This window comes from Musca domestica, unplaced genomic scaffold (genome assembly GCF_030504385.1).
Source record: "Musca domestica strain aabys unplaced genomic scaffold, Musca_domestica.polishedcontigs.V.1.1 19, whole genome shotgun sequence".
Classification (NCBI taxonomy): Eukaryota; Metazoa; Arthropoda; class Insecta; order Diptera; family Muscidae; genus Musca; species Musca domestica.
Window position 1 is genome coordinate 4,879,078 of NW_026712245.1, and position 24,110 is coordinate 4,903,187.

Genomic DNA, 24,110 nt, shown 5'->3' on the forward strand with positions numbered 1-24,110 from the left:
ATATAGTTCAAATTCGGACCATAATTTGAATTAGAAAGCCTTAATTATTAAAATTTTGGGCGATTTTATCGTATTTATTTGTTTAGTTTCTAAATAATGATAAATAGGGTATTTTAAAATGGCTGTAACTCCTTATCTATTAAAGTTTCGGCTGTAAAAACTCATTGTGTCTTTCTACCCTTTAACTAAATTAAATGAAGCTCAAAATATAAGAAATTGAATGACGGCCTTTTTATTTAATAAATAAAATAAATAATAAGAAATTTTTTCGAGCTTTAGGCCATTTTCGGATTTATTTATATTGATTACAATAATATGTTTCCAATATTTCGCAATTATCAAATTGCATCTTCAGGGGCAATCTATTTTAGAAAACATAATTATTAATATCACAGCATTTTGTTAGGGGCACAATTATTTTCCGAAAAAAGAGATTGAATGACTTTTAATATAAATATTTTTCATTGTCGTAAATAGAGTTTAGTTAACTGCTCTCAAGGGCCTTTTGCTCAATTTTTATTTTTTTAAGAACTTGAAAAAAATATTTTCTTTTGGAAAATTATTCATTTCTTTCTACAATTGCCTAAATCATAAATTTAGCTCCTTTTCAATTGATTCTTGTGTGCTGTTCAATTGTTGGGTTTTTCTTGCATATCTGCTTGTTTTTTCCATTAATTCCATTAATTTCTGACGAAGGTAGATAAAACAGTTTCCGTGGTGTAGTGGTTATCACATCCGCCTAACACGCGGAAGGCCCCCGGTTCAATCCCGGGCGGAAACAGTCGTTACCTTTTGTTTTATTGAATTTAAAGATGTGTTTTAATATAGACTTTTAAAGCTTTTGATAAAAAATCGATACTTTACAAAATATTTTGCTACTGTTTCCGCCCGGGATTGAACCGGGGGCCTTCCGCGTGTTAGGCGGATGTGATAACCACTACACCACGGAAACTGTTGTATCGATCCGGGATCTTGACAGATCAGACCGTTATTTTAAATGTAATAAGAACTTTATTAATTATACCCTACACCACAAGGTGGTCAGGGTATTATGTCTTTGTGCATTTGTTTGTAACAGGCAAAAGGAAACGAGATAGACCCATAGTTCCTTTTGATGATCTTCATAAAATCATATTCTGAGTCGATTTATGCATGTCCGTCCGTCTGTCTGTCGATGTATTTTTCTAAAGAAAGTACAGTTCGCATTTATTGCCCTATACAGATGAAATTTTGAACAAATCATTTGTTTGGCCCAAGGACGAACACTATTGAAATTGGAGTTAATCGGTAAAAATTTAGATATAGCTCCCATATATATCTTCGTCCAATTTGCCTTTTATTTTGCACCAAACGTGTAATATCAGTCCGAAAAGTATGGAATTTTGCACGTACGATCAGATTGGACCTGAAAATAAGTATGCCAAATTTGATCGAAATCGGTTTAGATATAGCCATGGCTCCCATATATATTGTTCATCCGATTTGTTAGTTTTGTCCTCCGCAGCCGTAATATGCACTCTGTAACAACAATATTCGGGGAAATATATCAAATAAAGCGCAGAAATACATTTGCTAAATTTTATCGAGATCGGTTCAGATTTGGATGTAGCTCCCATATATAACTTCTTCCGATTTATTTTTGATTGTGCACCAAACGACTAATATTTGCCCATATTTGATGAAATTTGGCACTTACGACCGAATTGAGTCTAGAAGTATATCAAATTTGGTAGTATATCAGTATTTGGTGAAGATCGGTTTAGACATAGCTATAAACTCCCATATATACTGTTCATCCGATTTGTCATATTTGTTACACACATCCGTAATATGCACTCCGTAAAAACGATATTCAGGGAAATATATCAAATACAGCTCAGAAATATCTTTGCCAAATTTTATCGAGATCGGTTCCGATTTGGATATAGCTCCCATATATATTTTTATCCGATTTCAAATTAATTGTGCACCAAATGGACAATACAAATCCGAATTTAAAAGATACAAATGCTTCGGCATATTTAGTCCTTTGAACTTTGAATTATAATTATAATCATAGCGTGTATGATTGAATTCTCACATTTTTACTTTTAATTGTTATGCGCAGCTCTACTAAATTAGCAAAGTGGTGTAGGGTATCATAAAGTCGGCCCCGCCCGACTTTAAGACTTTCTTTACTGGTATTAAATATGGATTTATTTTTAAAGAGTTATTCGAGTTTTTTCCTCTTTTAATGGTTTAAACAACAGTTTCGACGGTATAGATATCTTCAGCACCAATTGGGGTATTATCAATAGAATCTCCGCTCTACTTCAGGAGCAGACTGATATAAATATAATTGTTTTAAAAAAATTAAAGGAAGCTCGAAAATCCGTTATTTCACGGCCTTATCGACAATCATGTGTTTCCGTGGTGTAGTGGTTATCACATCCGCCCGGTTCAATCCCGGGCGGAAACAGTGAAGATTAAATTTTTAGTCAAACATTAATCTCTTTACACCGCATTAACAATTGGTGAGCAGAGTAAGTCATGGTGAGGAATAATAATAAATAATTGTTTACATCCCTACATTTAACTTTTTTGTCCTCGCAATTGTATGTATATGAAAATTTTAAAACATAAAGGACCTGCTGGCTATTCCTAGTGGCTATGAGCTTTCAAGGATTCCTATTTTTTTTTAATTTGGCTAAAATTATCACATTTTTTCACTAGCAATGACCAAAGGTAGATAAAACAGTTTCCGTGGTGTAGTGGTTATCACATCCGCCTAACACGCGGAAGGCCCCCGGTTCAATCCCGGGCGGAAACAGTTAAAATTTATTTTATTTTATTTCCCTTACCTTTTGAAATACCTATTGAGTTTCCTTTAGATATCATTCAACAATTCCAAATGATTAAATTATGCTAGATGGTTTACATACACCCTGAGCTTGTCAGACAAATGACTTTTCAATCTTGGTATAGGGCTGGATGGGAACACCTCATGGCGATTCCAACACACAAAGCCACGAGAATTCATTAAGAATTCTGTTTGCATGTTTGCCAGCTAAGAATTTTTGCACAAAATCCCTGTCAATGTTTTGCTTTGCTGAACAACTCTGAGACTTTGAAAAATGTATGAGTATCCTTGGCATTGATGTTTGCCAGCTACAAGGTAGGCAGTCAGACAGCTAGCTTGTCAGACGGCAAGTCAGTAGTAAAGGTAACTGGTATGCACATGACTCAACGTAGTAAGTGTTCCGCTGTAAATTATGTGTGTGTACATCGCTGCTGACTGGCTCAATGGTGTTGATAGCGCGGTTAAATTATGTTGGCATTTGGCAACAGGGATTTATGCACCACAAGGCAGCCACGAAGGAAGACATTGAGGCGTGCATTAAATGGAGTTAAAATAATTTAAAAATGGTGCAATAAAACATAGTAGAAGGTACAGGTAGTCAGATGGTCATTTATATGCGTATACAAGGTGATATGAAAAAACTGCAATCAATTTCAGACTGCTGTAATTTCTAAGCCACTCGTGAAACAGCTGGTAAAATTTTTCCAGTGACAAGTTCACAATTGTATAAAAGCATTTTGGTGAGGAATTTAAGCGTGATAGTGTGATTTCTTTATATTTGGCTGTAAAACCACAAGTGGCTATCGTTAGAGCACTCCAGCATTTAAATGTGAATAAATCTTTTGTGTTTCGTACCCTCGCTCGTTACCGTGATACTACCGTAAAACAGCAAATCAGCAAAAATGGTTCGAAAAGTAAAAAAGGGACTTGATTGACTTGGCTTGAACCCCTGTTGCAGTAGCCGAAAAATGGCTCGTGAGCTGAACATATCGCAATATTCCATTCGGCAAATATTGAAAAATAAGCTCGAGGCAAAGCCATTGAAATCCCAAAAAGTGCAAGAACTTACACCGCAACAAAAAAAATTATACTCAAAAGAGCTAAAGAATAACTTCGCTTGACCGAAAGTGGTGAACTGCCGAATTTGGTTTTCTCCGATGAGAAAACATTCGTTGTCCAGCAGTTTGTAAACAAACAATATGATCGTGTTCACTTGCCAAAAAGGCTGGCTGAAAATGTGCACCTTCGGTTGGCCACCAGAACTCAAACGCCGGCCATGGTGATGGTGTGGGCCGCCGTAACAGTCGATGGTCGCTCTCCGCTTGTATTAATCGACCGTGGCATCAGAATAAATGCCGAATATTATAGCGAAAATGTTCTGAAAGGTTATCAAAGCCTTGGGCATGCAATCATTTTGGCCGTAGACCTTGGACATTCCAACAGGACTCAAAAAATTAAAAATGATGTTGCAGTTTTTTTATCTCACCCTGTAAACGCTCGATTCGAAATATTCGATATAGTCCAAATATGGCACGTTTTAAATTTATATCAGACTCAGGTCAGATACGAGTTGTAAAATATTGGCCAACTGCTTCGGAATCTCCCCCATAGAGGGCCAACAGCTAGAATAATCATAACTCATGGCTGGGGGTATAGATCTGTCGGCAAAATCGACTGATACTATTTAACTTGGTCCTTAAAAATTTAAACGCTTCGTTGCTTTTTTATGAACTTCATAGATATTCAAAATTTTGAGCGTTTGTGAGGGAGGTACCAGAGGGAGTGGACCGATATATTCCATCTTACTGCCAGATCTTGGGTTGAAAAAAATAGTAGGACGTGTGAAATTTGAAGACAATCGGACCCTTACATCATATTTTATGAGAGTTGTAATTATTCAACATTTTGATCATTTTTAAGGGAGGGACTTGATGGAGTGAGCCGATATTGTCCATTTTCACACCTGACCTAGCATTGACGCAAATGTATGGATTTGCAAAGTTGGAGCAAAATCTGATTATGCTTCCTCTTTCGGTGCAAAAAATATATTTTTTGAAAATTTCAACATTTTCGGTGGGGGGGGGGGGGGGGGGGGGAGTATCTAAGTTTGACAAAAAAATTACGAGGTACCAAGTTTGGACCTCCTCCTCCTCCTTTCGAGAGTTATCGTGCGCACCAGCCAGACAGACAGACGGACGGACGGACATCGCTAGATCGACTCCAAATGTTCTGAAACGGACTTGGTCCAAAGAGACCTAATGTCTAAAACCGTTATTTCGACTAGGCATGTTTTGACCGTATCAAATTATATGTACCCTCTGTGGCTGAGGGTATAAAAATTCTTAAAAATCTTTGAGTTATAATCGATTTACAGTCAAGCCTTAAAAAATCCAATATATTTTTCATGTTAACCTTGAAAAAAAATTGTACACATTAAATCCAATTAGGTAGTCTCCTAGAGATTATCCGCAAAATTTAGAATTTTATCAAGGGATCCATAAAAATGCAATTTAAAAAATTAAGGATTTTTGTTAGTAATTCCCAGAGTTTTTTGTTAAATCCCAATTTTTTGTCATGGTAGTAGCCGGAAAGTACTTAAATATATTTTTTTTGAATAAGAAATTTTAAAGAACTATTTCTAAAGAAAATGAGCGAATATTGGCCAGCAACTCCTTAAAATATGTTTTTATAAACATTCACAAATATTATCCAGGAAGCTTAAGGAGTTTAAGGTTGAGAGAAAATCGGTGTATTATTTCGCTGTTATGAATGTTATTGCCAAATTTGGACCTAATCCAATAATACCTTCACGAGTTATCGGCTGGATTGATTCCAAAGAGACAATGTGTCTACACCTGTTTTTACGATAAAGTAACATGCAAAATATGCAACAAATCCTGTACAGGGTGAGATGAAAAAAACTGCAACAAAGTCAAACGCCATAATTTTTACATTTTTTTTTAAATTTTATTGAATGAAAGCAAAAAATGTCGGAAATAGCATCACATTTCAGAATAAGTTTAGATTTGTTCAAAATGGTCACCTTTGGTACGAATTATGGCCTTCAAAGGGCCAATGAAACCGTCACACGCTGCCTGATTGTTGCTCTGTGGTATTTTGGCCTATTCACGGCGAAGCGCTTGCTTGAGGTGATCGACAGTTTGGTATGTTTTAGTGCCAACTTTGATTTCCAAAATATTCCAGCCTCAATAGTCCAACGAATTGGTATCCAGAGATTTTGGTGGCCATAGTGCGCTGAATTTGAAGCAAGGAACCCCATTTTGTAACCTGTTGGAATGTCCAATGTTTGCGTGCCCTAGACTTTAATACACCCTCCAGATAATATTCGGCATTTATTCTGATGCCATGGTCGCGGAGAGCGACCATCGGCTTTTATGGCGGCCCACACAATCATCATGCCCAGCGCTTGAGTTCTGGTGGCCAACCGAAGGTGCACATTTTCAGCTGACCTCTTTGGAAAGTAAACACGATCATTTTTTTGTTTACAAACAGCTGGACAACGAATGTTTTCTCATCGGAGAAAACCAAATTCAGCTATTCGCCACTTTTGGCCAAGCGAAGCAACTCTTTAGCTCTTTTGAGTCTATTTTCATTCTGCTGCGGTGTAAGTTCTTGCACTTTTTGGAATTTCAATGGCTTTACCCCGAGCTCATATTCAATATTTGCCGAATGGAATATTGGAATATGTTCAGCTCACGAGCCATTTTTCGGCTACTGCGACGAGGATTTCAAGTCGCTTCTTTACTTTTCGAACGATTTCTGCTGATGTTGCTGCTTTCTTCCGTCCACTTCCTTGACTTTGGGCTACGCTACAAGTATCACGGTAACGAGCGATGGTACGGGACACAAAAGATTTATTCAGATTTAAATGCTGTAGTGCTCTAATGATAGCCACTTGTGGTTTCCAGCCAAATATAAAGAAATCATACTATCGAGTTCCATCACAAACAACTTGTTTTCTGGAAAATTCTCACCAAAATGCTTTTGTACGCTTGTAAACAGCTGTCGGACGAGTGGCTTAGAAATGACAGCAGTCTGAAGTTGGTTGCAGTTTTTTCACCTCACCCTGTATGGTTTGTAAAAAATTAAAAAATGTGATCTCGGGATCCCTTTCAGATAAAGTGAGACCCTTAACAATAAAATTACCAATTTTTCTGCTTAGTCGTAATGCCCACAGTATATGCTTATAAGAGTTTATTTCCCTAGTTGAATGCCCATGAACACGGAAGTATGTCACTGGCCTCCCCTTTTTCCAAATAAACTTAACTCGTTTCGCTACTCTCAACCCTAACATCCTTGAATGAATGTTACATTTGCAAAACAAATCAATTTGGCTCAAAAACTTTGAATCTATTGACAAAAAAACAACAATTTTTCCGAACAATATATTTTTAATCCTTTGGTCGTTGTTTGACTGCAGTTTTTAGTTGTTTTCAGTATCATCGCCGTCCTCGTCATCATCCATCCATTCACTCATACATTTTTGTTTTGGCAAATGCCACAAAACTTCGTCTCATTCGCTTTGGTCGAAATCAAAATCATTTTCATGCAAAATTACATCGTCTAGAAAAATGGCAAACGGATTACTTTTAATCCGTTTGTTTCCGCTGCATTCTTCATTTCGTCTGCATCGAGAAAAGTTATTGCAACAACAACTGAATAGTTCTGTGAATTTTGTTTTTTGCTGGGGTAAGGAGAGGGTGTGGATTTAGTGAAATTGTGTAGAAATGTTCTATTTGTTATTACAATTCTTCAGGAATTAAGTTTATTTCTCTGTTCATGTTTGCATTTCAAATTAAAATCCCCAAAACTTTGCCAGTCCAGGGCCAAATGTGAATAAGTTTTGTAATTAAAAGCGGTAGCAAATGTGGAATAAGTTATTCCACAATGCAAAGTTATTTCAAATAATTGCGAGAATTCAAATCATTTGGGCAGTTTTATTTGTTGAAATATCAATCAAACAATTTTGGATGTATTCAATTGCGAGATATGTGGTTTCCGTGGTGTGGTGGTTATCACATCCGCCTAACACGCGGAGGGCCCCCGGTTCAATCCCGGGCTGAAACAGGCAGTTCCTTTTTTATACCCTACACCACATAGTGGTAAGGGTATTATGCCTTTGTGCATTTGTTTGTAACATGGAGAAGGAAGTGAGATAAACCCAAAGTTACTTTTGAGGATCTTCCTAGAACAACTTTCCATGTATTTTTGTGAACAGAACAGATCGCATTTATTATCGGATTGAGTAGAAATTTTACAAGCAATATTTGTTTGTCCCAAGGATGAACCCTATTGAACTTGGTGAGAATCGGTTTACATTTATATATAGCTCGCATATATATCTTCAACCGATTTCAGATTAGTTGTGCACCAAAAGGCCAATATCAGTCCAAATGACCTGAATTTTGGCACATCCTACCAACATCTAGAAGCAACTACATCAAATTTGGTGAAAATCGGTTCAGATATGGCTATAGCTCCCACATATAATTTCATCAATTTTGGTGTTAAAGTCCCTCACATGTCTAATATGCACTCCACAAGAATGATATTTGGTGCCAGATATTAGATACAGCCCAGAAATGGATCTGTCGAGATCGAATCAGATTTGGATATAGCTCTCATATATATCTTTATCCGATATACATCTGGTTAATTGGGCACCAAATGGCTAATATCAGTCCAAATGAAGTGAATCTTGGCACTTTCGACGAAATTCAACCCAGAAGCAAATACTTCAAATATTGGAGAAAATCAGTTCAGATATACCTAAAGCTCCAATATGTATGTGTCATCCTATTTGGCGTTTTAAGTCCCTTACATGCGTAATATGTTCTCCACAACAATGATCTTTGGCAATAGATGCCTTAAATTTTGTCAAAATCGGTCAGATTTGGATATAACTCCCACATATATCTTTAATCGATTTCAGATTTATTTTGCACCAAATGACTAATATCAGTGCAAATGGATAAAATTTTGGCTCTTCGGACGGAATTCAGCCCAGAAGCAAGTACATTAAATATTGGTAAAAATCGGTTCAGATATACATATAGCTCCAATAACTATTGTTTCATCCGATTTAGCGATGTTCGTCCGTTTGTCCGACTTTGGAAATCACTCTATCTTCTAAACAAAATGACGTATGTTGATCAATCTGCAGGACTTTTAGCATCGAAAATGGGCCATGTAGGTTCATGTTTTGGTATAGCCCCCATATAATGGTACCTCCTTATTTTCGGTATTTTGGTGATTTAAGCGACATTATTCACCGGAAATGTGTCAAATTTGGTACTTGAAGTTCTTAATGGATACTACAGCATATGAAAGACAAAAGGTCCACGTCTTCGTATAGCCCAAATATAGCGGGCACCTCCCAATATTCGGTATTTTGATGATTTTAATGACATTAGTTATCGGAATTGTTTCAAATTTGGTATTTGAAGTTCGTAATGGATACTACAACCTAAGACAGAAAATTGTCTGTGCAGGTCCACGTCTTCGTATAGCACCCATATAGCGGTACCTCCCGATATTCGGTATTTTTATGACTTTAGCGACATTATTCACCGGAATTGTTTGAAATATGATATTTGAAATTCGTAATGGGTATTACAGCCTAAGACAAAAAATTTTCTATGCAGGTCCACGACTTCGTATAGCCCCCTCATAGCGGTACCACCCGATATTCGGTATTTTGATTATTTTAGCGACAATATTCACCGGATTTTTTTCAAATTTGGTATTTCAAGTTCCTAATGGGTACTACAGACTATGACAAAAAATGTTTGTATGCAGGTTCAAGTCTTCGTATAGCCCCCATATAACAATGCATCCCGATATTCGGTATTTTTGTGATTTCAGCAACATTATTCACCGGAATTGTTTCAAATTTCGTACTGGAAGATCTTAATGGGTACTACAAGAAAAAAAAAGACAAAAAATTGTCCGTGCAGGTCCACGTCTTCGCTACTTCCCGATACTCTATTTTTTCATGATTTTTGCTTCATTATTCACCGTAATTGTAACAAATTTCGTATTTGAAGTTCGTAATGGGCACTGCAGCCTATGAAAAAAAAAAAAAAATCGTATACAGGTTCACGTCTTCGTATAGTCCCCATATAATGGTTTTCATTTAAGTGGTAGTTTTCGGATTTTTTTTTAATTTTTCAATTTCCTTTGAAATGGTGGAGGGTATTAAAAGTTCGGCCCGGCCGGCCTTAGCTTCTTTTTTACTTTTTTTTTTGAAAATTGCCAAATTCGTTCCATGTGGAGGAGGGTATGCAAAGTTCGGCCCGGCTGAACTTACAACTTTTTTACTTGTTCCATCAAATATTTATTTTTTTTTCAGTTGACCCTCCGAATTGAGCTTGAAACACATTTCTGCTTATTTTCCAGATTTAGACTTTTTGAATACTTCTATTAAAATATATAATATTTTCAACCTTGTTATACTCTAAGCCTTATGGCAACAGAATGGTATAAAAACTTCAATACGTTCAAAATGTGCCTCACCGAAGTGAGGGTTTTAGCTCACATGCCTAGAAATAAAGGGTTTAGAACCCCCATCATTTTCAAGTTATTTGAAATCGAGGTTGTTATATCAAATTGTAATATTTTTTCAAACTTACATGGAGTTAAAGTTGGAAAGATGGGCCGATATGGGTCCTTTTGGTAGCACCATAAAATGTGTGAAAAAGGTATCATAAAAAGGGTTAAAAGTGTCAGATTTTGTAAAACCTATTTTTTTTATACATTTTTAATTTTTTAGAACATTTTGATTGAAAGACTTATTTTGTCGGCTGTTATAGAATTTTATATGTTTTTTTACAAGCTGCAAAATGCTGCAGAACTTAACAAGCCAAAATTAAATTTTTAATATTTCTCAACTGACCATGATATCATTATTTTAACGATCGGAAGCTAAGTGGATGTGCGGCAGATTAAACTAATAAAATATCAAAAATATGATACTCAAACATTTATGATGGCATATTGTGGCGGAGAGCAGCCAGCCCTCATTGGCATTCATCAAGGAAAACTTGAATTGTTAAAAAAAAATACAAGAACATCAACAGATCATGTGAGACTCTTATGGGAGGATGGGGGGATTTTGAAGAATAATAATAAAAAAATCGACCATAAGTGGACTTGGACAATTGGCACGCTTGTTTAATTACGGCACAGAATCTTGGCATTCGTTGCTCTGAGGCGGGCAGTGAAGTAACCTTGTAAGATGTTTCGTTGTAGTTTTGTTGCTTATTATTTTTACTTTTTTTTGCCCTGGCTAATAAAATTGTTGAAATTGCTCGCATTTTGCCCGACATTAAAATGAACTTTAAATTAAATATGCATGGCACGTCCATTTTGCAAAAAAAAAAAAAAAACAGAAGTCGTCCAAGAAACATGCATACATATGGACATCAAAAAACCAAAAAAAGCTAAAACTAACAACAAAATTATTTTACAAGAAGATGACCTCAACGTCCATAACTTCGAGCTAAGAATCACTGAATAGAACTAAAATAAAATGGATTAAGTTTTCTAACGAAGTATGCATGTGCGTGTGTGTGGGAATGGATGGAAATATACAGGGAGATATGCGGGCCACGCGTACTATTCATCCACAATATGTGCAGATTTAAAAACTCTTTTCGTTCAGATTTAAATGCGTGTAACCCTGACCAAAGTCATAGTGAATATAAAGTTTATGGAGATGGTTATGGTTGTGAAGATAGCTCGCCAGTCAGCCAGCCAACTAGCTAATCCGTCACATATGCATGTGATGAGGGCACACTGACGTCAATGGGATTAAAAAGGCCTTACACAGATCTTCGTTATAGTCTTTTCACGATCTTCTATCTCTATTTTCTGGATAGAAAACATTTTACAGATTTCCTGTGAGGCTTCTTTGACTATATTATAACCTTTAACAGGTCCTTTTGGAACGGAAGACTTTCCCAAGGCTTCTATGGAAAAAGACCTTCCACAGGTCTCTTATGGAAAGGAAACCTTCCATTGATCTTCTATAGATAAAAGAGTTTCCACAGATATTCTATGGATGAAAGACCTACCGCTGGTCCGGGTAGAATAGAAGCCAATTCTGGTCTTCTATGAACAGAAGACCTTCTATAGATGTTCTATGGATGGAAGACATTTCACAGGGCTTTTATAGACAGAAGACCTCCAACAAGAATTCTATGGATAGAAGTCCTGCCACAGGTCTTCTATAGATAGAAGACCATCTATAGTTCTTCAATTGATGGAATACCTTCCACAGGTCTTCCACGACCAAAACACCTTTTACTGGCCTTCTAAGGAGAGAAGACCTTACAGAAATCTTCTATGGAAATAGCCCCTTCCTCAGGCCATTTATAGACAGAAGACCTGCAACAGGAATTCTATAGACAGAAGTCCTGCCACAGGTCTTCTATGGATATAAGACCGTCTATAGTTCTTCAATTGGTAGAATACATTCCACAGGTCTTCTACGAACAAAATACCTTTATCTGGCCTTCTAAGGAGAGAAGACTTACACAAGTCTTTTATGGAAATAGCCCCTTCAACGCGTCTACTATGAATGGAAAACCTACCATGGGTCTTCTATGTGTAGTAGATCTCCAACAGGTCTTCTGTGAATATAATACTTTCCGCTGGTCTTCTATAAACGAAATCCATCCACAGTTCTTGTATGAATAGAAGTCTTTCCACAGATCTTCCATGTATAGAATACCTTTCATAGGTCTTCCATAGGTCATCTTTGGAAAGATGGCTGTGCACTTTTACTGGTCTTCTATGAACAGAAGGTTTTCTAGGGCAGCCGATTTAAAAAAAACCATCTATAGGTCTTTTATTAATAGAGTACCGCCCATGTAGGTCTTCTATATATAGAATACTTTCTATGAGCAGAAGACCTTCCACAGGTCTTTTAAGGACAGGGCACCTTCCACAGGACAGGACTTCTAGGGATTTCTCGCATTTCTTCTAGGTATAGAAGACCTTCCAGTGATCCACTGTGGATATAAGACCTGGCACAGGTCTTCCAAGGACAGAATACCTTCCACAGATCCCTTATGTATAGAAGAACCCAATTGGTTTTCTATGGACACAATGCCTTCCATATGTATTCTATGGATAGAAGACCTTCCACAAGTCTTCTTAAGATAAAACAAGTAAAAAAGTAGGTAAGTTCGGCTTGGTTGAACTTTTAATACCCTCCACCATTTGGAAGGAACTTGAAAATTTTCAAAAAACTTCCGCAAACTACTACTTAAATGAAAGCTCTTGTATGGAGACTATACGAAGAGGTGCATCTGCTTACGAAATTTTTTGTCGCAGGCTGTAGTACCCGTTACGAACTTTAAATACCAAATTTGAAAAAATTCCGGTGAATAATGTCGCTAAAATCATCAAAATACCGAATTTCGGGAGGTCCCGAATATAGGGGCAATATGAAGACCTGGACCTGCATACTAAATTTTTTTCCATAGGTTGTGGCAACCATTAAGATCTCCCAATACGAAATTTTAAACGATTCCGGTCAATAATGTAACTGAAATTATCAAAATATCGAATATCGGGAGGTACCGGGGGCTATACATAGACGTGGACCTGCATACAAAAATTTTATCGTAGGCTGTGGCACCCATTACGAACTTCAAATATGAAATTTGAAACAATTCTGTTCAATAATGTCGCACAAATCATAAAAATGCCGAGTACCGGGAGGTAACGTCATATGGGGGATATACGAAGATGTGGACCTGCATATGACATTTTTTTCCATAGGTTGTAGTGACCACTAAGATCTCTTAATACGAAATTTGGAACGATTCAGGTGAATAATGTAGCTTAAATCATCAAAATACCGAATATCGGAAGGTACCGGGGGCTATACAAGGACGTGGACCTGCATCCATAAAATTTTAGTCATATGCTGTAGTACCCATTACGAACTCTAAAAATGAATTTTGAAATAATTCCGGTAAATAATGTCGCTAAAATCATGAAAATATCGGATATCGGGAGGTACTGTTATATGGGGCTATACGAAAACGTGGACCGACATGCCCCAGTTAGGAACTTAACCTGCCCACTGGTAAACTATGCATGTATGCAAAATTTTAGCCTTCTATCTCAATTCGTTCGAAAGATAGCGTGATTACAACAGATAGACTGACAGACAGAGGAATAGACAGACAGTCGGACATCGCTAGATCTCTTAGAATTTTACGATGATTCAGAATATATATATATACTTTGCAGAATATATATATACTAATATAAATATTTCGAGGAGTAACAAACGGAATGACAAAGTTAATATACCCTCCCTCCTTATACTTGCCTTCTATGGCCAGTCTTTTAGGTCTTCCATAGTTGGAGGTTTTCATTTAGAACTAAGAGATCTTGCATAGTTTTTTTTTATATAAAACATCTCCGTTCAACAACGTTCTTTTAAGTTTACAAGTTGTTCACACCCAATGTGCCGCAGCTTCCTTCCCCCCACATCCGTCCCCCTTGTAACAGCAAAAAATCACATTTTCTCCACACATCAGTGTCTGGAAATTGATTGCGTAAATTTGCCAACTTTGAACTTGAAGATAATGCAGAGATCTCTCTCCATTCTAAAAAAAGGAAAATAAGAAACTTCCAAAGAAAGTTCAGAAGACGGAAGACTATGTCAATGTGTCGGTTCGTCTGTCTGTCAGTCTGTAACATTGGCAAATTTAAGATAATAACACTGGAGCAGAAGTATCTGCCGCAAATGTCTTCAGTAGAAGCCTTACAACAGCGTTATTGGAAGTAGTTGTCAGGCATGTGGAAAAAAGGCAAATTTATTCAGTAGCATATTTTAATAGTAGCAAAGTTTGTTTTATCATCCCCCGCATCCCCTCTCTTAGATTTGTGGTGTTGTAAAGATCGTAGGAAGATAGTGTCACGTCCACACACACTCTCGTTTTGTGGGGGTTAAAATCTTAAATAATTTATTAGATACAACTTATGTGGGTTGTAACAACAGTCTATTGGTCGTTTGATGGGGGGTAGTGGGGCAAATTTGCAAGTGAAGAGCAAGCAGTGACCATAAAACAGGAATATTAACTAAGTATGACAATGTTGTTGTATTTCTTTTACAAAAAAGGAATTTTGAATTTTGTCCAAATTGTTAAAATTGCAAATAATTGAAATATGCAACTCTTCTGTATGTTCCACAGATGGGAGAAAATCTCATTCCCAATAACATTTCCTAACACGCGTACTTCATTTCCAGTCCTTGGCCACCCTATAAGCTTTACTCAACCTAATTCAAAAAATGGAAAGTTAATGGAAATTTTAGGAAATTTATTATCTCCCAAAAATAGACGGTGTCAATAGATTTTGGCAAACAAAATTCTATTGTTTGGCGATATTTTGTTTATAAACAATAAACCATACACATACATATGTATCCACACACACATGCCAATACATGTGTGTTTAATACAAATGTCTTTCAAGAGATTTTATGGAATAATGGATGTCCCGTTCATGTGTTTTTGACAACAAAATGGCAAAGAATGGAATCTTCTTGTTTTTTTTTTCTTCTCTTTTTTGGCCAGATTTTTCGCAAACAACCAAATAAAATGTTGTTATAACAACAGCAACCAAAACACCGAGCTAAACGTGCGTCATACATTACGCTTAAGTACGGCGTCATTTATTGACATATCACCACCATCATCCATCCACCTCCTCACCTTTGATGTTTGACTTCTTTGGTCATAAAACTTGGTAAATATTTATACCCTACACCACAAGGTAGTCAGGGTATTATGACTTTACGCGTTTGTTCGTAACATGGAGAAGGAAGCGAGATAGACTCATAGATCCTTTTGATGATCGGCCAAGCGAAACAACTCTTTAGCTCTTTTGAGTCTATTTTCTTTCGGTTGCGGTGTAAGTTCTTGCACTTTTTGGAATTTCAATGGCTTTACCCCGACCTCATTTTTATACCCTCCACCATACTATGGAGGGTATATTAACTTTGTCATTCCGTTTGTAACTCCTCGAAATACTCATGTCAGACCCAACAAATTATATCTATATTCTTCATCAGCGTAAAATTCTAAGTCGATGTCCGTCTGTCTGTCTGTGTAATCACGCTATCTTTCGAATGAATTGAGATAGATGGCTAAAATTTTGCACACATGTTTAGTTTTCCAGTAGGCAGGTTAAGTTCGTGAATGGGCCATGTAGGTCCACGTTTTCATATAGCCTCCATGTAACGGTACCTCCCGATATTCGGTATTTTGATGATTTTAGCGACATCATTCACAGGAATTGTTTCAAATTTGGTATTTAAAGTTCGTAATGGATACTACAGCGTAAGACAGAAATGAGTCTGCGCAGGTTCACGTTTTGATATAGCCCCTATATATCGGTACCTCCCGATATTCGGTATTTTGATGATTTTACCGAATTTATTAAACGGAATTGTTTCAAATTTGATATTTAAAGTTTGTAATGGATACTATAGCCTACGACAGAAAAATGTCTGTGCAGGTCCACGTCTTCGTAGAGCCCCCGTATAAGGGTGACCTCCCGATATTCGGTATTTTGATGATATTATCGACATTATAACCGATTTTTTTTTAAGTTTCGCATTTGTACATTGTAATGACTTATGTCAAATGTTACCTACGCAGGATCATGTCGTCGCATAGACCCAAATATAATAGCTACATTCGGTATTTTAAAGATTTTAACAGAAGTTTTAACAGAATTTTATGGTTTTTGAGAATTGCCAAATTCGTTCCAAATGGGGGAGGGTATTCAAAGTTCGGCCCGGCCGAACTTACAGCTTTTTTACTTGTTCAATATTTGTCCGTCCGTGTATCTGGCCATGTTTTTTGTAAAAGAATTACAGGCCCTATTTATTGCCCGCTCCAGATGAAATGTTGCAAAAGTCGTTTGTTTGGCCCAAGGACGAACCCTACTGAAATTGGAAAAATTATATATAGCTCCCATATATATCTTCGCCCGATTTGCAAGTTGTTGTGTGCCAAAAGTGTAATATCAGCCCAACTAGTATGGAATTAAGACCTGGAAATAACTGTGCCAAATTTGACCGAAATCGGTTTAGATATAGCTATAGCTTCCATATTTATTGTCCTTCCGATTTGACATTTTTGTCCTTAGCTGTCGTAATATGCACTCTGTAATAACGATATTTGGGAAAATATATCAAATACATCATGAAAATACCTTTCCCAAATTTTATCGAAATCGGTTCAGATTTGGATACAGCTCCCATATATATCTTCGTCCGATTTGCCTTTTATTGTACATCAAACGTGTAATATTAGCACAAATGGGATGAAATTTGGCACTTACGACCAAATTGGGCCTAGAAACAAGTATGTCAATTTTGTTGAAAATCGGTTCAGATATAGCTATAGCTGTCATATATCCGATTTGCTATATTTTGTATACCCTACACCACATAGTGGTAAGAGTAATATGTCTGTGTGCATTTGTTTGGAGAAGGAAGCGATATAGACACATGGTTACTTTTGAGGATCTTCAAATCTTCTTCTGAGTCGATTTATGCATGCCAGTCCCTCTGTCCATCAGCCTGTCCATTTTTGTGAGCAAAATGCAGGTCGCATTTATTATCTGATTGGCATAATTTTTTCCAAACAATATTTGTCATGGACGACCCTATTGAGATTGGTGAGAATCGATTCAAATTTAAATATAGCTCCATATATATCTTCAACCGATTTTGGGTTAATTGCGCACCAAATTACCAATATCAGTACAAATGACCTGAATTTTGGCACATCCGACCGATATCAGTCTAGAAGCAAGTACATTAAATTTGGAGAAAATCGGTTCAGATATAGCTATAGCTCCTGTATATATGTTTTATCCGATTTTGGTGTTTAAGTCCCTCACATGAGTAATATGCACTTCACAAGAATGATATTGGTACCAGATAAATTATAGAGCTAAAAATACATCTGTCAAATTTTATCGAGATATATATACCGATATCAGGTTTATTGTCATCCAAATGGCCAATGAACTAAATCTTGGCAATTCCGACTTAATTCATACTAGAAACAAGCACTTCAAATTTGGTAAAAATCGGTTCAGTTAAAGCTATAGTTCCCATATATATGTTTCATCCGATTTGGGATAATAAGTCCCTCAGATGCGTCATATGCACCCCACAACGATAATCTTTGATACCAGATATTAGATACAGCTCAGAAATATATGCTTAAAATTCTATCAAAATAGGTCAGATTTGGTTATAGCTCCCATATATATCTCTAACTCTAAATTTTATTGAATGAAAGCAAAACAACTCGGAAATAGCATTAAATTTTATAATAATTTTAGATTTGTTGGAATTGGTCACCTTTGGCACGAATTATGGCCTTCAAATGGGTAATGACACCGTCACACGCTGCCCGAATGTTGCTCTGCGGTATTTTGACCCATTCCCGACGAGGTGATCGACACTTTGGTATTTTTTTAGTGCCAACCTTGCTTTCCAAAATACTCCAGACACAATAGTCCAATAGATTGGTATCCGGAGATTTTGGTGGTCATTGTGCGCTGGAAATGAAATGGAATATCCAAGGTCTGCGGCCAAAATGTTTGCGTGCCCATGGCTTTCATACACCCTCCAGAATATTTTCGCGATAATATTCGGCATTTATTCTGATGCCACGGCCTATTAATATGAGCGCAAAGCGACCATCGGCTGTTATGGCGGCCCACACGATGGCCGGCGCTTGAGTTCTGATGGCCAACCGAAGGTGCACATTTTCAGCTGACCTCTTTGGCAAGTAAACACGATCATTTTATTTGTTTCCAGACTGCTGTACAACGAATGTTTTCTCGTTGGAGAAAACCTAATTCGGTAGTTCACCACTTTCGACCGAGCGAAGAAACTCTTTAGCTCTTTTGGATTTATTTTCCTACTGTTGCGGTGTAAGTTTTTGCACTTTTTGGAATTTCAATGGCTTTACCCCGAGCTCATTTTTCAATATTTGCCGAATGAAATATTGTTCAGCTCACGAGCCATTTTTCGGCTACTGCGACGCGGGCTTCGATCAAGTCGCTTCTTTACTTTTCGAACTATTTCTGCTGATGTTGCTGTTTTCTTCCGTCCACTTCCTTGACGTTGGGCTACACTACCAGTATCACGGTAACGAGCGATGGTACGGGACACAAAATATTTATTCACATTTAAATGCTGGCGTACTCTAACGATAGACTTGTGGTTTCCCAGCAAATATGAAGAAATCACACTATCACGCTTGAATTCCATCACGAATGACTTTTTTTTCTGGAAAATTCTCACCAAAATGCTTTTGTACGCTTGTAAACAATATAATGAGCTGTCACTGGAATAATATTAACAGCTGCCTGAGGAGTGGGTTGGAAATGACAGCAGTCTGAAGATGGCTGCAGTTGTTTCATCTCACCCTGGATTAGAGTCTATACGACGACGTGGACCTGCATAGGCAACTTTTATCATAAGCCATTACAATATTCAGATGGGAAACTTGAAAAAAATGTAATAAAAATCATAATGGTGCCTATACCAAAACGTGGCGCTGCACAGAAAATTTTCTGGCATAGGCTGTAGTATCCATTACGAACTTCAAATACCAAATTTGAAACAATTCCGGTAAATAATATCGCTAAAATCATCAAAGTACCGAATATCGGGAGATGCCGTTATATGGGGGCTATACGAAGGCGAGGACCTGTACAGACAATTTTCTTTCTTAGATTGTAGTACCCATTAGGATCTTCCAGTACGAAATTTGAAAAAATTCCGGTGAATAATGTTGCTGAAATCATCAAAATACTGAATATCGGAATGTATTGTTACATGGGGGATATACGAAGAATTGGACCTGCATGCAAAAATATTTGTCATAGGCTGTAGTACCCATTGGGAACTTCCAGTACGAAATTTGAAATGATTCCGGTAAATAATGTTACTTAAATCGTCAAAATACAAACTATCGGGAGGTACCGTTATATAGGGGCTATACGAAGACGTGGACCTGCATTCAGAAAATTTTGTCATAGCAGTACCAATAACAAACTTCAAATACCAAATTTGATACGATTCCGGGGAATAATGTCGCTAAAATCGTCAAATACCAAATATCGGGAGGCACCGTTTTAATGGGGATATACGAAGACGTGTACCTGCACAGACAATTTTCTGTCTTAGGCTGAAGTATCCATTACGAACTTAAAATATCAAATTTGAAACCATTCCGGTGTATAATGTTGCTAAACTTATCAAAATACCGAATATCAGGAGGTACCGTTGCATGGGGGCTATAAGAAGACGTTGGCCTACATGACCCATTTTCAATACCAAAAGTCCTGCAGACATAATACACATTTCAGTAAATTTTTATCGACTTATTTCATTTCGTTCGGAAGCTAGAGTGTTTTCCACAGACGGACGGACATCGCTAAAACGACATAGAATTTTATGCAGATCAAGAATATATATAGTTTCTGGGGAGTAAAATGTATATTTCGAGGTGTTACAAACGGAATGACAAACTTGATATATCCTCCATACTATGGTGCGGGTTTAAAAACGGTGTCACATTGTCGGTCTTACCAGCCATAGCTATTTATTAATTCTGTTTTTTGCTTGTCTTTTGTTTGTTTCCTTTTGTTGTCAAAGTGTTGCTGTGTTTTTGTTTTCTTTTTGTTTGGACTTTTGGACAAATATTTTATTATTCTGTCATGTTTAAATTTCAATTTTGCTTTGATTATCGTCCGCATTTGTTATTTGTTAGTTTAAGAATGGCGAGCCATTATCCGTTTTTAGTTATTCCATGAATGAATAAAGTTTAGTTTTATTCTTCTCTGGTACATGGCGCCGCGTGTCCTTAAAATGGAAGAATTTCCCTTTTCTGCCACCATTTTTATCTCTTATTTGTGGGGAGTTTTCACTTTCATTTCTGTAACATTGAAGAAAATGGTCAGTTGCCTGCTCGCTCAACTGGTATGGTGGGTGGGTGGTTGGATGTTTGAAAATTGCAATTTTGTTTTGACCACTCATTTTAATTTGTTTTTCAAGTGAAAAACGTATTTGTCCTGCAATACGTTTATCTTGGGTAAAAAGTTTTCAACTGAATTCAACTCTTTTGCGAATCTTAATTAATTAAGTAGTTGTTTTATTTTTGTTGACCAGAAAAATGTCCATTTTGTTGACAGATTGTTGGTAAATTGTTTTAATTTCCCTCTTTAAAATAGTTTTGCTAATTAAAATCACTTTGTAGCAGTTATTAAATTGAGTTGGGGGATGAGAGAAGTTTACTTGTGGGCAGTTGGGAGAAATTGTGCTGAAAGAGTAAAATAATTGACTGTCTGATTTATCAACGCCTAGACGAAGCGGCTGATTATAGAATCTCGAAAATTTGGGTGAAGGTCGCTTTTGATCCGGAGGCGTCAGAAAAGGCTTGGTTTTTGGAAAATAATACAAATACGGTACGAAAAGTACTAAAAGGTACGAAATATGGTACCCTTTGTACATGAGGAAGTAGTTGAGTTAAAACTCTTATATTTGGAATGATGGAGTGTATAATAGACGTACCAAAGGGTTTTTGGAAATTCGGACTGTAAGTGTAAAAACTGCAACCAACTTCAGACTGCTGTCATTTCTAAGCCACTCGTCCGACAGCTGTTAAAATTCTTCCAGTGTTAGGTCAATATATTGTTTACAAGCGTACAAAAGCATTTAGGTGAGAATTTTCCAGAAAAAAAGTAATTCGTGATTGAATTCAAGTGTGATAGTGTGATTTCTCGGGAAAACCACAAGTGGCTATCGTTAGAGCACTCCAGGAAGTGGACGGAAGAAAACAGCAACATCAGCAGAAATGGTTCGAAAAGTAAAGAAGCGACTTGATCGAAACCAGCGTCGCAGTGGCCGAAAAATGGCCCGTGAGCCGAACATATAGCAATATTCCATTCGGAAAATAATAAAAAATTAGCTCGGGGTAAAGCCACTGATATTCCAAAAAGTGTAAGAACTTACCAATGGCCAAGGCCATCGCCGCAACAACAGCCGATGGTCGCTCTCCGCTCGTATTAATTGACCGTGGCATCAGAATAAATGCCGAATATTATCGCGAAAATATTCTGGAAGGTGTATTAAAGCATTGGGCACGCAAACATTTTGGCCTCAGATCTTGGACATTCCAAGAATGGTTACAAAATGAGGTCCCTAGCTTCATTTCCAGCGCACAATGGCCACCAACATCTCCGAATACCAATCCGTTGGAATATTGTGTTTGGAGTATTTTGGAGAGCAAGGTTGGGACTAAAAACTACCAAAGTGTCGATCGCCTCAAGCACGCGCTTCGCCGGGAATGAGCCAAAATACCGTAGAGCAACAATCGGACAGCGAGTGACCGAGTGGCCTTCATTGGCCGTTTGAAGGCCATAATTCGTGCCAAAGTTGACCAATTCATATAAATCTAAACTTATTCTAAAATTTGATGCTATTCCCGTGTTTTGATCTGGTGGTGGTTTTGGAAATATGTACTTTTATTGCTCGAAAAGTACTTGATATTGCGATAAGCATTGGTGTTTAGGATTTAGATATAGAATGGTTTTGCAAATAACCAAAATTATAAGAAAAGTACAAAGGGTGTACAGCTCAAATCCTGAAATTTGATACTGAGGTTATCTAGGATAAAGAGATATAGATTGTTTTGGATATGCGTACTAGATTTGGTATTGGGTGAAGGTATTGAGCAGAGATTCTGAAATTTGATATTGAGGTGACTTTTGGTTTCAAGGGTTAACATATGGAGACGTTGAAATAGTTTTGAACAGAAAAATTGGATGTGGAGCCGTTGTGCAATGATTTTACTAATATTCTCCTGGTACACTTCAAATGAAATGAGAAATTGAAAATGAAATTTGATACCAAATTTAGTGAATTTTGGTACACATATTACCCAAATTTTCAATAATCCTTTGGTTCGTCTATCCTACACAACATCAAGGATCCTAATTACAAATTTCATATTTCCAGCTCTATCCTTTCCCCAAATACTATATTTATTACCATTTATATATTCTCGTACTCTTTTTGTACGTATTTTCAAATCTACCTCAATATATCAACCCATCTACACAAAAATTAATCCTACTATCGAATTTTTGATTTCTAATAATAAATATTTTCCAAATGCCAAATTTATTACAATTAGTGTTTTCGTACTTTTTTAGTGTGTGTTTCCAAAATAACCTCCAAATCTCAAGCTTACTGTGACCTTAATGCCAAATTTTAGTTTTCAAGCACTACCCTTTTACCCAATAACAAATTTGGTACCATTTACCACTTTTCGTATACTTGCAGTACACAAAAACCCCTTTATTGTAATCCTTCCCACCAGCAGATACCCCAATAACAAAATTTTACATTTCCCGATTTATCCGCAAATTGTACAAAAATATAGTACCATTTAGTAAAGTTCTTAGTAGTCATTTCGAAAACCACATCCTATATCACCCCTTCTTCTAAACTTGATTCTTATACCAAATTTAATTGATTTTCATCTACCCCACACCCCACCATCGACCCTCAATACAAATTTCAGAATTCTAGCTCTATCCCTTTACAAAATAAATACAATGGATTCAATATTAGTACACTTATACTTCGAAATTCCAAAAACCCAACCCTCTTCCCCTTTTTGACTTTGGAAACCACTTTAAATTATAAAGAGATCGCACAAAGATGCAAGTTTAGTGGGATTGTAGATAGAATATTGCGTACTACGTTTTGGAATGGTCCTCATATAAGGGTGTCTGCCGGTATTTTGATTATTATGCTATATTTTACAACAGAATTCTGGTATTTATTTTTGTAATTGAGATGGACATAAAAGATGTCTAAGTCGATACCAATTTTCTTATAATCCCCAAATAACAGAAATGCCGGATTTATAATATTTTTAAGATTTTAAGGGTATTTCCGATGTTGTATGCCTCTCCTAAACGTCAATCTACACAGACAAGTTTTTCAAATAACAAATTTGAATCTATTCCGTTGAAAATGTGGTTAAATCGTCCAAAAATTGGAAACTTAAACAATATTGACCCATATAGACAATGTTATGCTTCAGGAGGAAAAATCATTCCAAACTTTAAATACCAAATTCCAAACAATTCTTAGGGGCCGCCGCACAAAAAGTATGCGACT

The 24,110-nt window shown here is 36.7% G+C and overlaps 4 non-coding genes across 4 annotated transcripts; 3 read left to right on the top strand and 1 right to left on the bottom strand.

The window, feature by feature from the left end:
- Positions 1-708: 708 nt before the first annotated feature.
- Positions 709-781, top strand: TRNAV-AAC (transfer RNA valine (anticodon AAC)). Its single transcript has one exon. It is a non-coding gene; the product is annotated as a tRNA-Val (tRNA).
- Positions 782-879: 98 nt separating this feature from the next.
- On the bottom strand, positions 880-952 carry TRNAV-AAC (transfer RNA valine (anticodon AAC)). The gene has a single exon. It is a non-coding gene; the product is annotated as a tRNA-Val (tRNA).
- Positions 953-2,736: 1,784 nt separating this feature from the next.
- Positions 2,737-2,809, top strand: TRNAV-AAC (transfer RNA valine (anticodon AAC)). Its single transcript has one exon. It is a non-coding gene; the product is annotated as a tRNA-Val (tRNA).
- A 5,045-nt stretch (positions 2,810-7,854) lies between these two features.
- Positions 7,855-7,927, top strand: TRNAV-AAC (transfer RNA valine (anticodon AAC)). The gene has a single exon. It is a non-coding gene; the product is annotated as a tRNA-Val (tRNA).
- Positions 7,928-24,110: the final 16,183 nt, after the last annotated feature.